General features: G+C 43.8%; 1 protein-coding gene and 1 non-coding gene across 4 annotated transcripts in view; both read left to right on the plus strand.

Moving 5' to 3' along the window:
- The window catches only part of GNG12 (G protein subunit gamma 12), a 141,289-nt gene that overhangs the window by 112,460 nt on the left and 14,446 nt on the right, over positions 1–14,383 (plus strand). The window lies entirely within an intron of this gene.
- Positions 9,380–9,486, plus strand: LOC113890564. The gene has a single exon (XR_003510529.1). It is a non-coding gene; the product is annotated as a U6 spliceosomal RNA (small nuclear RNA).

Here is a 14,383-nt window from a genome sequence, read left to right on the forward strand (position 1 = left end):
CCCTGATAAACACCTATGAGAGGGAGGGTTAGGGGTAGCTTTTGACTGGAGGATCAGCAGAGACTTGGTGGTAGAAGTAACCCGACAGAACCTGGAAACAGGGGTGACATCTCAAAGTGGGTTGAGGAAGTCAGAATTCAAGCCCAGGGACCATTCGAAGGGCTGCAGGTCAGGTGATTGTTCTCCACCTCTTTTGGGTGGTGGGTCCCCTTTGATTAATGCTATGGACCCTCTCCCTGAAAAATGTAAATACCCACTGTTTCACAGAGGGCATTTGGGCCTTTTGGGGAATAAAGAATCCCCAAAACAAAATACTAGTTGAAGACTGAAAAGGTAGATTACAGCCATATTGTGCAGGGTTTCTGGGCCACAATGAAAATGCATTTACTTTAGCAGTTAAATTGGGAACAGTTGATTTTTCTTTTTTTTTTTTTTACTTTCTCTTGAAGTATAATATCTTACAGCTACTGAGCCAAATCATGATTTTTTTCACAAGTTAACCACACACATATAACCAGCTCTTGGAAAAGTCCCCTTGTGTTCCCTTTGCCACCTTCCCCTTCAGGAGTGACCACTAGCCTGATGTCTAATAGCATAGATTAGTTTCACCTGGTTTTGTGCTTAGTGACCTCATAAGGCAGGTCCTTCTTTTTATTCTTTGTGTCTGGCTTCTTTCAAATGGCAACCCACTCCAGTATTCTTGCCTGGAAAATCCTATGGTAGAGGAGCCTGGAGGGCTACAGTCCAAAGGGTCACAAAGAGTGGGATCCAACTGAGCATGTACACATGTGTACACATACACATAGGTTTCTTTCACTCATCATTATGTTTGTGAGATTCATCCACATTGTTGCATGTATTTGAAGCTTGTTCATGGTCATTTGCTATGGAATACTCCACTGAGTTGTTATTCTCCTGCTTGGGTCATTTGGGGGCGGCTATGAACATTCTAATGCATTCTTTTGGTAGATATGTGTACACAGTTCTCTTAGCTACACACCTTGGACTGGGAGGGCAATATGCAAATATTCTTCCCAAGTGCAGAGTGCCATATTTTGTATTCCCCATCCAGTTGATGATTCTGAGGGGCATCCTAAGATTAGAGCAGAATTTCAGGAAGATTTATCTGGCTGTGGTATCTTTGATGGCTCAGAGTGGTGGTTTCAAGTTGTGTTTTGTTTCGAGAGCCCTGGGAATCTGCAGAGTCCCCTTAGGGGCTGCCACTGAGCAGAGAGGAGGGAGACTTGAGTTAGTGGTCGTGCTCTGAGCTCCTCATTCACAGCCGCCCTCCAGCAGAGCAGGTGTGCTCCTATCTGTTTAATTAGCTTTTACCATTATCTAGAATTACTGGTCCATGGCCAGCAGTCTCACAATTTGACAGCTGTTGGGGGAGAGCTCAGGGAAACCAAGAAAAGCAGTTTTAATCATCTCCAAACACATGTCAAGAAAGGTCCTGATCCAGAGGCTGATGATAGGGACACCAGAGAAGAAGGTGCAGATAGGAAAATAGAACCTGTAGGACAGGTCACCCCTTTGAATCCTTTGAATGTCAGGATGCAGGGGGATACTTTCAGAAACAGAATTGAAGTTTTGAGTCCCAGTAACTGTAGTAAAAAAAAAAAAAAAATGGAGAAGGGGGTGGCAGAGGATGAGATGGTTGGATAACATCACAACTCAATGGACATGAATTTGAGCAAACTCCAGGAGATAGTGAAGGACAGGGAAGCCTGGTGTGCTGCAGTCTATGGGGTCACAAAGAGTCGGACACGGTTTAGTGACTGAATAACAACAAACCATAGTAAAGGTTGTTTTAGTAGCAAAGAGGTTGTGAATCCAAGCCCAGAGAAGGGCCCCCCTACCGGGGAGAGGAAGAGGAACCCAACTTCTACCAAGTTTAAGGAGCAAGCAAGCTGTGTGGATGCAGGGGTCCTGCACACAGCTCCAGGACCAGACACAGATAGAAGAGTCTTCTGCAAGCCCTTGGAAGGAGGTGGAATGAGGGAGGACAGACAGAGGAAAAGTAGGTACACCAGCAAAACCTTCAAGGACAACTGAGCTTGGTGAACTCAGAGACAGAAAGATGTCAGCCCGGGAGACACCGCAGGACAGTCAGAGGCATAAAGGCATGCCCAGGGGCGGATCAGGGCTCAGAGACCGAGTCAGAGTCAGGAGGGCAGGACAGGCCAGCAGTGTCCGTGCCAAAACGTGGACTCATTCCAAGAGTTCTTCAGCTTTATCTGGAATCATGGCATTCCACGGAAGTGCCTTCTTAACCATCAGTAGTGTCCAGGGTTCTAAGTGTATTATTGTGCTGTTATCTCTGAAAACCTGCAGCTGTGTGCTTTTGCACATGGCAACTCAACCAGAAATTTCAGTTCTCTCTGCTAGCCTTTCCCAGAACATTCTGGGTAAAAGAGACCTTACTGTATTTGCGAGCATGGCTTTATTTTAAAAACATCCATGAACAGTATTTTCTCTCCCATATGCTTGCTTCTTTAGAACCGACTTGGTGAGGGAAGCTCCTTCCCCCACCCTCCCCTATTTGGACTGGCCCCCACTTATACAAGTCTGCTGGGGCTTCAGAAGCAGCTCTGTGCTGACCTCAGCCCCCTCCCATGTGCATAATTGTCTCTGGATACTAGATTCAGTGTCTTGATCATTATGACAACATAAAAATATTAAGCACTTAAACCAATGATCTGGTAGTTCTGAAGAGCAGGACAGAGAGACCACTCAGAGAGAAGCAAAGAAAAGGTGCTGCTGCTGCTGAGTCACTTCAGTCGTGTCTGACTCTGTGAGACCCCATAGATGTCAGCCCACCAGGCTCCCCCGTCCCTGGGATTCTCCAGGCAAGAACACTGGAGTGGGTTGCCATTTCCTTCTCCAATGCATGAAAGTGAAAAGTGAAAGTGAAGTTGCTCAATCGTGTCCAACTCGTTCGAGACCCCATGGACTGCAGCCTACCAGGCTCCTCCATCCATGGGATTTTCCAGGCAAGAGTATTGGAGTGGGGTGCCATTGCCTTCTCCAAAGAAAAGGTGCAGAGAACGTATATTGTTGTCCTTTGTTAAGGATGAGGAAGCTGAGGCCTAGAGAGAGGAAGTGACATGCTCGAGGCCACCAGCTTGGCAGAGAAATCAGGGAATCCCAGGTGTTATGCTGAACAGTCCTGACATGCCCCAGTCCCTTTGGCTCTTTCACCCAAGTGTACATGCAGATCACCCAGACCTTTTTCAGAATGTACTTTTCCCAGGACTTATCCTGAAATTCTGATTCTGGAGATTAGGGGTGCATTGAAAGAACTGCCCAGGTGAAAAAGCAAACCGGTTAGAAATCCAACTTCTAGACACTTTGTGGTTTCTATGTTTCACTCCACACTACCTCTTAAGGGCAGGTATAATCTGCTTCTAAGAAAATGTCATTAAACAGGTTGTATTTCAGAGAGGAAAACCAATACTTTCCTCTATTTAAGAAGTATATGAAATTATTAAAACTGAAAGTCACACTAATAGTAAGAGGGGAAGCAGCCGTTAGGCTACTAAGAAATAGGAGTTTTGCAAGGCAGAGGATTCTTATACTTTTCCAGTTACCTGCAAAAATCTCTTACTTATTACTCACATAAATTTGCATGTTAAATTCAAGAGGTTCCCACAAGTCCATAAATAGAAATTAAAATAAAATTAAGTATTTAGTTGACCCTCTCTGGTATAGATGGTATATGAGAAAGCATTTCATAAATTTCAATCTTGGTGGCATTATGATTACCCCAGACCTACCACATTAGAAATAGAATACCAGATTTCAACACTGGGTCAAGGCAGAAATGACATAACAAATAGCAGCTTCTACATGTGACACGTAGGTATATTTTCCTAGAATTTAACTGGGGATGGTTTTCATTTATAAACAAAGGTATGAACATCCCACAACCATGGGATTGCTGGGTTTCTTCATTTATAAATGTTGACACTGACAGGTAATGGCTGTTTATAAGACTTGGATGTGTTTATTTACTCAGTCTATTAAAATCAGTCTCACAATTTCTACATGTAAGTAAACATGTGTCATTTGACTTGTATTATGCATAAAATTGTTCCAAATAATCTCCTGAGCTTCTGAAAATACCCCAAGGACAAACTTTGATAGAATCTACTTCAACCTTCTGAAACTCATATTTGGTTCCAGACCACTAAATGCTGATTTCTTGTGATCGGTCTCAGGAATTTACTCCCTGGACTCATTAAGTGTTAGAAAAGTTTAACTTTACTGTTAAATGCGTTAAATGCATGAGTAAATAAAAGGCACTAATGTCGTTGTATTGGTATTAATATTTGCTGGAAAGTGTGTGTTACTTCCAGCGCCACTCGTAACATGAATCGTCCTTGGGAAGCAGCCCGTTCTGCTCCACTGTAAGCAGCTGACCTGCCCACACGATGAAGCCATCTGGGGGAATTTCCTTCTTTCCAGCGCTTGCAGCATCAGAATTGTACTTTCTTATGTTTGCCCTCAATACAAGGGGGAAAGTGCCAGCGAGGCCAGAGGCCAGATAAGGAGCTGCTTTTGAAACCAATGGTACCAGGTAGCCTAAAACCAACCTCTGTGTCGCCCTCACTCTCAAAACTACAGGAAAGAGGAAAGTGTACACACTGGTGATCACTTTGGAAAGTCAAATAGAGCTGTGCTCAGGACACAAAAGGAATTGTGCAAAATATTATACTTGAGATGTTTGTTATGGTTCCTAACTGATACAGAATCAGGCCTAATACAGTGAATTTCTCTGACTTAACCTCTTCATTCAGAGATAACACATCAAGGAATTATTATCTGAAGGAATCTTTCTTAATGTGACATGATTCCCATTTGTCTCAGAAATTCTGACTTTTTATTTTTATACATTGAGTTCAGGCCCTTATCACTCACCTAAAATACAGTCACAGATCCCTTGTCAATTTTATCGGATAAAGTATTTATTGAATTCCTGTTCTGTGTCTAGCCCCAGGAATATATTCTCCCTTCTGTTTTCTGAATTATGAAGAGGAAAAAATTGCAAAGCCATCACTTCCTGCCAAGGCCATCCATGTGTCTCATAACAAACCAAATCAGTATGTATTTATTTTGTGTGCACAGCATATGGAAGAAGTAAAGAACTGTGTAATACAGGGTGGCTGGCCTCAAGGGCCAACTCTCAGATTGAGAATTAAAGAAGGACTCTGGCGGGTGCAGTAGATGCAAATATTTGTGAGAAGTATGATGACCGTAGATGGAAAGCCAGCTCTTGGGACCTGTGGTCTGGTAAGCTACTAACACACTAAGAGGAGCAGAATATTTGAAATAGTTCTGGCCTGGAAAATCTGGGACCGAAAGTAGCCATAGAAATTCTTTTTCAGGGTTTACAGGCAGCATCCTTTCCCACTGCATTCCATTTGATGATCTTATTTTGTGAAATTCTTGCCTTTAAGAGAACAAACCTTAACGAGCAAGCTGTTGGTAGTAACATGCTGTGTATTTAAATGTGTCATCTTTCCAAAGGTTTTAAGTATCATTCTGTCATGATTTATCTTTTGCTTGATTCAACCCTCTTTTTCAAAAGTTCTCTATTTCATTGAAAGAAAAAGTTTAATGGATTTGAATTAATTCGTGTTTCTAAGGAATTTTATATCACCTCTTAAGATGAACAGGAATATTCTGAAATTTTACAAAAGTAATTGAGCTCCAGTAAAAGTGTGCCTTTTGGGGGCCAACTTATTTAAATTGCATTGATGTTGCTAATGAGGTTTGGACCTTAAATGCCTTGGCTTGGTTTCCTAGTCCATGTTTTCCCTCAAGTAACATTTTTTTGAAAAGGAGACAATCAACAGGTTTGCTTTGAAAGAGTTCTAATCCTTTTAGGTAGAGAATAACTACAAGAAGCTTCCTCAGGGACCCCTTGTATCTTCAGTTCTTTTCCTTTGAAAATATATACACTTTCAGGTCCCTTGAGGTTTGAAACAAACAAGTACTTTACCTGTGAGGGCCAGCATGGAAAGTTCATCTTGCTGGTTACTCCAGGAGTTTGATAGACACTGCTTTTCCCCAAGCCCAGACACGTTTGATTGGAGGTTGGGCATGTTCCCTGCCTATAGTTTCAGGGGAGAAGGTGAGATGAAGGAAGAAAGAAAAATTAAATATTCTATTATGTAGTCTGTAGCATGTACACGTTATGGGTACCTGGACCAGAGTTGGGCCTTTGTTTTTCGTCAGTGAATGCACGGAGGGGCCCGGGGCTTCCTGGCAGGTTAACCTTTGGCATCTGTGACCTGGGTCCTGAATGCTGTATACAGCGGGCAAAGGGCCCAGATCTTAGCTGTCTTAATCCCATCTGTGCGTCCTCTAAAGGCAATTACTTCCTCTGCACTGTGGACATTGGACATCCTTGCTAGATGGTGATCTGGAAGAGGAAACGGTAGATAATAATTAACGTATCTCCCACACTTTAATGACAGAGCTCATCTTATAGTGTTGGTAATTACTGTGTTACAGGCTATGAAGTGTTTTGGATCATAGAATCTTTTAACTTTTTACCCTGGACATTTTCAAACATACATAAAAGTAGGGTGCATTCCGCGTACCTGCCACCCAGCTTCAACAACGAGCAACACATCATTGGCCAGCCTTGCTTCATCTGCCTCCTCAGCCAGTCTCCCCACCCTCCTGGTTTGTCACCAGAGGTTAATTCTTCCTTGAATTGTATGTAAATGTTACTAGTAGGCGCTCTTCTGTGATGGGCTCCCCTTCAGTCAGGGTGATGTCCGAGAGATCCACCCAAGCTGTTGCTGCATCAGTGGTTGGATTCCCTTTTTCGTTGCCAATTAGACGACTTTCAGCCACATTTTTCTAAATATTCCCCTGTGCTCTGCACCCATGTGCTCGTGTGCTCAGTCGCCTCAGTCGTGTCCAGCTCTTTGTGACTCTGTGGACTGTAGCCCGCCAGGCTCCTCTGTCCACGGGATTCTCCAGATAAGAATACTGGAGTGGGTTGCCATGTCCTCCTCCAGGGGATCTTCCCAACCCGGGGAATGAACCTGTATCTCCTACATCTTTTGCATCACAGGCAGATTCTTTACCGCTGAGCCACTGGGGAAGCCCCATGCTCACCACCCATGTTTCTGAATTAATGGGTCTCCCTTTATCCTTCCACTGCCCTTCCCTTCACACTGTGCAAACCACTCACTCAGGGGCCCCCAGTCACCACGTTCCATGAGCTAGGCTTGCTCTCTCCTTCCTTTACCTCTGTGAAGTGACTAATAACTGCCCCTCCTCTTAGTTGTGTGAATAACTATTGCTGGGATTTTTTTTTTTTTTTTTAATCATAAAAGCATCACACGTGGTTAAGAGCACAACCTCTGGAGCCAGGCTGCCGGGTCACAGTGCTGGCGCCTCCACTTCGTTCTGACCTTGGCTGTCTGTGTTCTAAGCATCTGCCTCCCTCAGTTCCTTTAATCCTAAACTAAGAAAAACAATAGTAAGGACCTCATAGCGTTGTTTTGCATCGTTTTGAGGATGAAGTAAGTTAATATCTGTAAAGTTCATAGAACAATGCTTGCAAGTGTAAGAGCTGTACAAGTATTAGCTATTAAGAGCAAAATGAATGAATAAAAATGTGCACATGCAGGACTGCATCAAAATACTACAAATCCCCTAAAATCCTTACCACCTAGTGATAGCTACATTGTGGAATATTTTCTTCCAGTGTGTTTTTTGGATATAATGTATTTTAACTAAGCATATTTATGACTAACTGACTAAACATATTTACACAGTGTTAACTTGTCCTTCCTGCCTCTCTTCCCCTGGCTTTTGTGGCAGTGTCACCCTGCCCCTTCTCCGCTCCTTTAAAGCTGCCTTTCTGGTCCCTGCCCACACGGGGAAGGCCCAAGGGTGTGCTCCGCTCCTCTCTCCATGCCCTGCATCCAGAGGCCAGCACTCAGCCACCACCTCCGGGCAGCTGATCCCCATTCAGCCCAAAGAAGAAGTCTTGTTCATTCTCACATTTCTTACCTCTTGTATCCAGCTTTTTCTTTGCATTCCAATTGCCTCCATCTGTTTGAAATCTTATGTTCTAACTCCTAAGAGCAATAATGATGCTGATAGATAACACTGGGTGGTTTCCATGTGCTAGGTTCTTTTCTGTAATTTAATCATTATGGTCCTGTGAGGTGGGCACTCTTGTTACCCCATTTTACAGATAGAGCACCTCGAGGTTCAGTGAGGCTAAGTGGTTCATTCCACCTACACACGGAGTACAGATTTGAACCCAGTTCCATCTGATCAAAAATGGGATCTATACCAAATTGCCTGCCCCCCAGACCTTCCACGGAAATGTTCTACTTGTCCCTCTCAGTTCCCCACTTCTGTTCCATCCTGCATAAGGTTGTTTGATTGTTTTTCTGATAACACTCCCCATGCCTGTCATTCTACTTAGTAATCTTTGGTGGCTCCCATTTTCATGTAACAGAGTCAGCCTTCATCCACTCCATGCTCCCCTCAGTAACCATTCCGAGAGTCTCCCCACTCCTTGACCACCACCCGTCCAGTTCATATCCTCAGGGGATTGGTCCGTTTAAGACTTGTGTCCTGTGTGCATGTCTGCTTGCTCAATCCCTCACTGACTGTCTTCTCTAAGCTCCTAATGCTTGCATTTGGCATGCCTTTTGGCCCACTGATATTCCTTATTCATATTCAGTACTTAGTCCATCTCGTTGGAATCACAAGCCCTTTAATCACCCGTGTAACACCCACATTCATTGTTTGTCAGCCATGCCCAGCCCCAGCTGGTGGCTGTAAATGTCAGGGAGCTGCACACACTCGTCTCAGTCCTTCTCAGCCTCTCTCTCTCTCTCAAACCCACTCCTGTGCCCTGTGCGTTCAAGCTGCTGTGCCGTTCAAAGCAGAATGACTAAATTGCTTAATCTAAAGTGGATGGAACAGTATTTGCCTGCTGCCTCACTTTCAACTCTCCCGTTAGGTGTTTGGTTGCTTGGTTGTTTGTTTTAATTCACTCGGGGCAAGTAGGTGAACTCCTCTCTGCTTAGCAGTATTAGAAACATGCCCTCTGTTTAAAATCAATCAGATGCTAGGCCTTTATGACCAGAATCCTAAATATCTCTGTTCTGCTGCTTTGTCAGCCCATTAAGAACGAGGGTAGAATGGCTATGTTGTGGACAACATACTGGGTAATAGAGCTTATTGTAGACAATGTCCAGCCCTGCTCAGCTTGGGGAGCTAGAGAGTGTGCAAGGCACATCCCCCAGGAAGGCTGGTGGGAGAACTCCCAATAGGTCACATAGATGAAGAAGAAGGCACCAGTTGTCTGGGCTTGGGGATAAAAGGGCCATCAACTGTGCTTGCTTCAGCAGCACATATACTAAAATTAGAATGATACAGAGATGATTAGCATGGCCCCCATGCAAGGATGACATGCAAATTTGTGAAGCATTCCATATTTTTAATTAATTTTTGAGAGTTTGATATTGAAACTCCAACTGAAAATCTCATCTACTTAAAAATAATTGTAATATAGAGCGGAACTATATATAACTTGGTTCTGTATTTTCCAAGTCTCCTGTAAATGTGTTATCATGCTTTCATAATTAGAAAAACAAAAAAGAGGAAAAGGCCATCAACTACATAACCACAGGTAAGAGATGAATGGCCATCTGGAATGTTCTTCCTCCTTCCTTAGATTGGTCCTGTGTCCCTTGCCAGGAATAACTTCCTCAAGGTGAAGTGCCTGTGTCTTTGGGAGCAAATGAATGATTTCCAAACAACAGAAGAACATAGCAAAGAGCCCATTTCATTGCACCCCCCAGGTGCTCAGCACCTGTGAAGGGAAGGAGCCTGAGAGTCGGGGTGACTCCAACAAGGAGCCCCTAGATTAGTGCTTCTCCAGGAGTGGTCTCCACACCACACCAGCAACATCAGCCCTTCAGGGAACTTCTCACAAATGCAAATTCTCAACCCTCTAGCCTAGACCTGCTGACTCAGAGGTGGAGAAGCACTGCTCAGGGGGCTTCCTCACTTCAGATAGCATCCTTTGCTCCCCAAAGCAGTGAGGCCTTGGAATCCTACATATCTCTGTTCTGCTGCTTTGTCAGCCCATTAAGAATGAGGGTAGAATGGCTATGTTGTGGACAACATACTGGGTAATAGAGCTTATTGTAGACAATGTCCAGCCCTGCTCAGCTTGGGGAGCTAGAGAGTGTGCAAAGCACATCCCCCAGGAAGGCTGGTGGGAGAACTCCCAATAGGTCACGTAGATGAAGAAGAAGGCACCAGTTGTCTGGGGTTTGGGGATGAAAGGGCCATCAACTGTACTTGCTTCAGCAGGAATTCAGCCTTCTGATCAGCTTCTCTGATCATTCCCATTTCCTTTCTCCAGCCCCAGCAAGCTCCTCATATAGGACACAGGCAGGTGCAGTGTGTGCCATGATGGCTATGAGCACCAGGGTTGATTTCAGTCCTATAGAGCCTCAGTTTCATCATCTGAAAAATGGGTTAATAACACCACCTTCACCATGACCCCCAAATATATTAAAATAAAAACAGGGTACAGAGCAATGCATATGACATAATCTCATTTGTAATTTTGAAACAGATATATGAGTAATCACATTTGTATGTGCATGTGATGTCTTCAGAAGAAAACCCAAGAAACTAGTAACAGTGATTGCCTTGTGAAATCCAGAGTAGGAGGACAGCTAGTTTTTGTTGCCTACTCTCTTGGATTGTTTAAAATCTGGACTATACACATATATTCTTTTAAATCTTAAAAATTAGTGATGTAGGGCTTTCCTGGTGGCTGAGGTGGTTAAAAATCTGCCCACAGTGTGGGAGACCCAGGTTCGATCCCTGGGTCAGGAAGATGCCCAGGAGATCTTCCCACTAGAGTGGAAATGGCAACCCACGCTAGTATTCTTGCCTAGAGAATTCCATGGACATAGGAGCCTGGCAGGCCCCAGTTCATGGAGTCACAAAGAGTTAGACACAACTGAGCAACTAACACCACACTAGCACTAGTGACATAATAGTAGTTTCCTTTTCAGGGACATTGTAAAGAGTAAATAGAATAAGTTCACATAAAGCCCTGAACACAGTACCTGGCACAGAAAAAGCACACTGTTAGTGTTAGCCTTTGTCTTTAGTACTAACTAGTTATGGAAGTCATCTGTTCATTTATGTATTCATTCATGAATAAACAAATGGGACATCCAGCTGACTTCAGCCAGCCACGCAGATATAAGTACATCATTTCACATATCTTGTCTTGCTACGCTAGGTAGAGAGTAAAACTTGTTTGTAAAGATCAGCCTCAGTCTTGATGGTAAACACGCGCCTCTGCGTGGCTGGACCCTGGCCTGGCATATGGGGGTAGGTGATGGGGAGCGCTACTCCCCTACTTTGCACGTCAGAGACCCGTTCCCTCAGTGCACCTTCACTGACTGCAAATCTGTGTGGGGCACAGTCTGAGGGTGCAAAGTGGCATTGCCCTCAGAATCTGGGCACCACTCAGGGGCCAACCCATGCAGGAGGTTAATGTTCACAGCCCCAGAAACTGGCCCTAATCAAGTGCATCAGAGTCCCAGGACCTCCACCCCAGCTCCTCAGAGCTGTGAAGGGAACCCAGCAGATGGGTAACCTTTGACTTGGAACAGGCAGTATTTTGCAGGGTACACGTGAGAAGGAGCAGCAGGGTGTATCCCGTCTCTAGGAAAACAAACACTGGGTACACTGACACCCCAGGGTGATAGGTTCACACTGGCTGATGTTGTGTTGGTTGCTACATCCCATGTCTTAGTCTAACCCAGGTATTTATTGAGGCCCAATTCTCTGCGTTAGTCAATGTGAGAGAGAGGATAGTACAGAGATCTCACCTGCCTGGTTAAGGGTGTGGCTTTGAAGCAGAAAAGCTCTGGGTTCAAATCTGTTTCTACCACTTTCTAGCTGTCTGAGCTTCGAAGATCAGAAAGTATTTAGCCTTCCTAAACTTCAGTTTCAATAAGTATAACACATTCAACCTTATAGTTGCGGACAGTATTAAGTGAAGTATTATCTGTAGAGAATATTTGATATAGTAGCTGGCACATAGTAAGTGATGAATAAATGTACTTGCTAGACTATTATTATTGAGCTAAACTTCCCACACTTTAGTGGGAAGATAATCTCCATGCATACAAAGTCAGTTACCAATAAGCATTAAATAACATACAGTCAAGCATTGAAATCAATGGGGTTGCAGATGCTTGTTGACAGTTTGATGATAGCTATAAATCCTCACTTCAGAAAAAGAACATAGACACACATACCAAATTTTGTGTATAGCTTTAGGGACTTCGTTCATAACTCTTCCTGTCTCCCCATCTCATTCATGGGCCATCCCTTAGGGGTCCTTGAGCCCCTGAGCTTCAAACATATATTAATATCAGGAATCTATTAAGGGGAATTAGTCACTGTAAGCAAAAGTAGTTAGGCAGCCCTTCCTGGAAGAGAGAGAAATGTGAAGTAGCCTAAAAGAAGAGAGGATTTAAACTGGCCAACAGACTTCCCTAGTGGTCCAGTGGTTAAGAGTCCACCTTGCAATGCAGAGGAACGCTTATTCAATCCCTGGTCGGGGAACTAAGATCCCACACGCTATGGAACAACTCAGCCCGTGCGCAGCAGCTTAGAGAAGCCCATTCACTGCAATGAAAGACCCTGCGTGACCCAACAGAGATTCCGCATGTCACAACTAAGACCCAACACAGCCAAATAAAAGAAATAAATGTTTTTAAAAGATAAAATAAATCGGCCAAGAGAAGCAGGCAGAAAACTTGGGTGGAGATTTCCAGATGGGACTTGAAAACACAGCCCACAAAGCCAGGGATGGGGTGACAGACCCCTGAGGCTACAGCAGTAGAGAGCAGGAGAGGTTCTAGCTGGGCCTCTGGAATCACATTGCCTGAGCTCAGATCCCAACCAGGCAGCTTGCTGGCTGTGTGGCACTAGGTACATATTTAACCTCTCTATGCCTCAGCTTCTTCATTTATAAAATGGGGATGAAAATGCATAGTGTTTCTCACAGGGCATTTGTGAGGATTCACTAGGATAATGTACTGCCAGTCATTGGCTTACAGGCTGCTGTCCAGCATACAGTAAGCTCTAGGCAGTAATAAGCTGCTTTTAGGATTAGAATTTTTATTACGGGACAGAAATACTGGGGAGGATCTTGACTGCAAAGCTAAGCCCTTTTTAAACTCTTCCTAGGGGTACTGGGGAGTCCCTGGAACTTTCCTGAGCCAGAGAGATATAAGCTAAAAATGGTACTTTATCTGAGCATATCCTGGTGAGGATAGATTAGAGGCAAATCATATCCTGGTGAGGATAGATAGATTAGATTGGAGGCAAATAAGGAACATGAATGGTTTCAAGACTGATGAGTAGACCTAACTTGAAGTGCTGGGAGCCAAAACTGAGGTAAAATAGAAACTGGAAAATGGGGAAAAGTTTAAATGCAAGATTTGTCAAAGTACGAATCAAGAGAATTTGGAAAGTGCCAGGATCTAAGTTTGCACCGATCAAACCCAGGTCTCCTGCATTGCAGGCAGATTCTTTACTGTCTGAGCCAGCAGGGAAGCCCTCTTAAAGGATCTAACTTTGCACTGTCCAGTTAGGCAGCCATTGTGACTGGTGAGCACTTAAAGTGGGGCTCAAATGAAGACGTGCTGTAAGTGCAAAATGCACACTGAGTTTCAAAGATTTAGTACCAAAAAGAGTAAAATAGCTCAGTTTTTTAACATTAATTTGGTTTAATTTTGGTCACATTGAGCTAAATTAATTTCACTTTCTTTTTTTTTTTTTTTTCATGTGGCTACTAGAAAATTTAACCTCACAAGTGGCTCACATTTCTGTCAGACAAAGGTCGGTTTTAGGAACTGGAAAGATGTCCTGTGGCCAGAACAGTAGTGGTGCTGAGAAAGGGACATGAGAATGGTTGGGGCAGGTGGCAATGTTGTATTGGATTTTAGATGTGTTGTATTGGATTTTAGATGTGTTGTGTTTGAAGCAACTGTGCAGCATTCGAGTGTGAATCAAAATAGGCTTTTATTTAGACATTGGAATTAAGGTAAAAGGTCAGGGTTGTATGCACGGGAAGCATGTTGGTCTTAGCTAAAGTCCTTTAGGATCAACATCTACGGCACTGAGGACCAGTGTGGGTCAGGCAGGTGCTGAGTAATTTCCATATGTTCTCCCATTTCCTCCTGGTTCAACCCTATTAGGTATGTACTATTATTATCTCTTCCCATTTTACGGATGAGGGAACTGAAGGCCAGAGAAGTAAAGCAGTTCTGGGTAGTAGTCCATGAGGAGA

The sequence above is a fragment of the Bos indicus x Bos taurus genome, chromosome 3 (assembly GCF_003369695.1).
Source record: "Bos indicus x Bos taurus breed Angus x Brahman F1 hybrid chromosome 3, Bos_hybrid_MaternalHap_v2.0, whole genome shotgun sequence".
Lineage (NCBI taxonomy): Eukaryota > Metazoa > Chordata > Mammalia > Artiodactyla > Bovidae > Bos > Bos indicus x Bos taurus.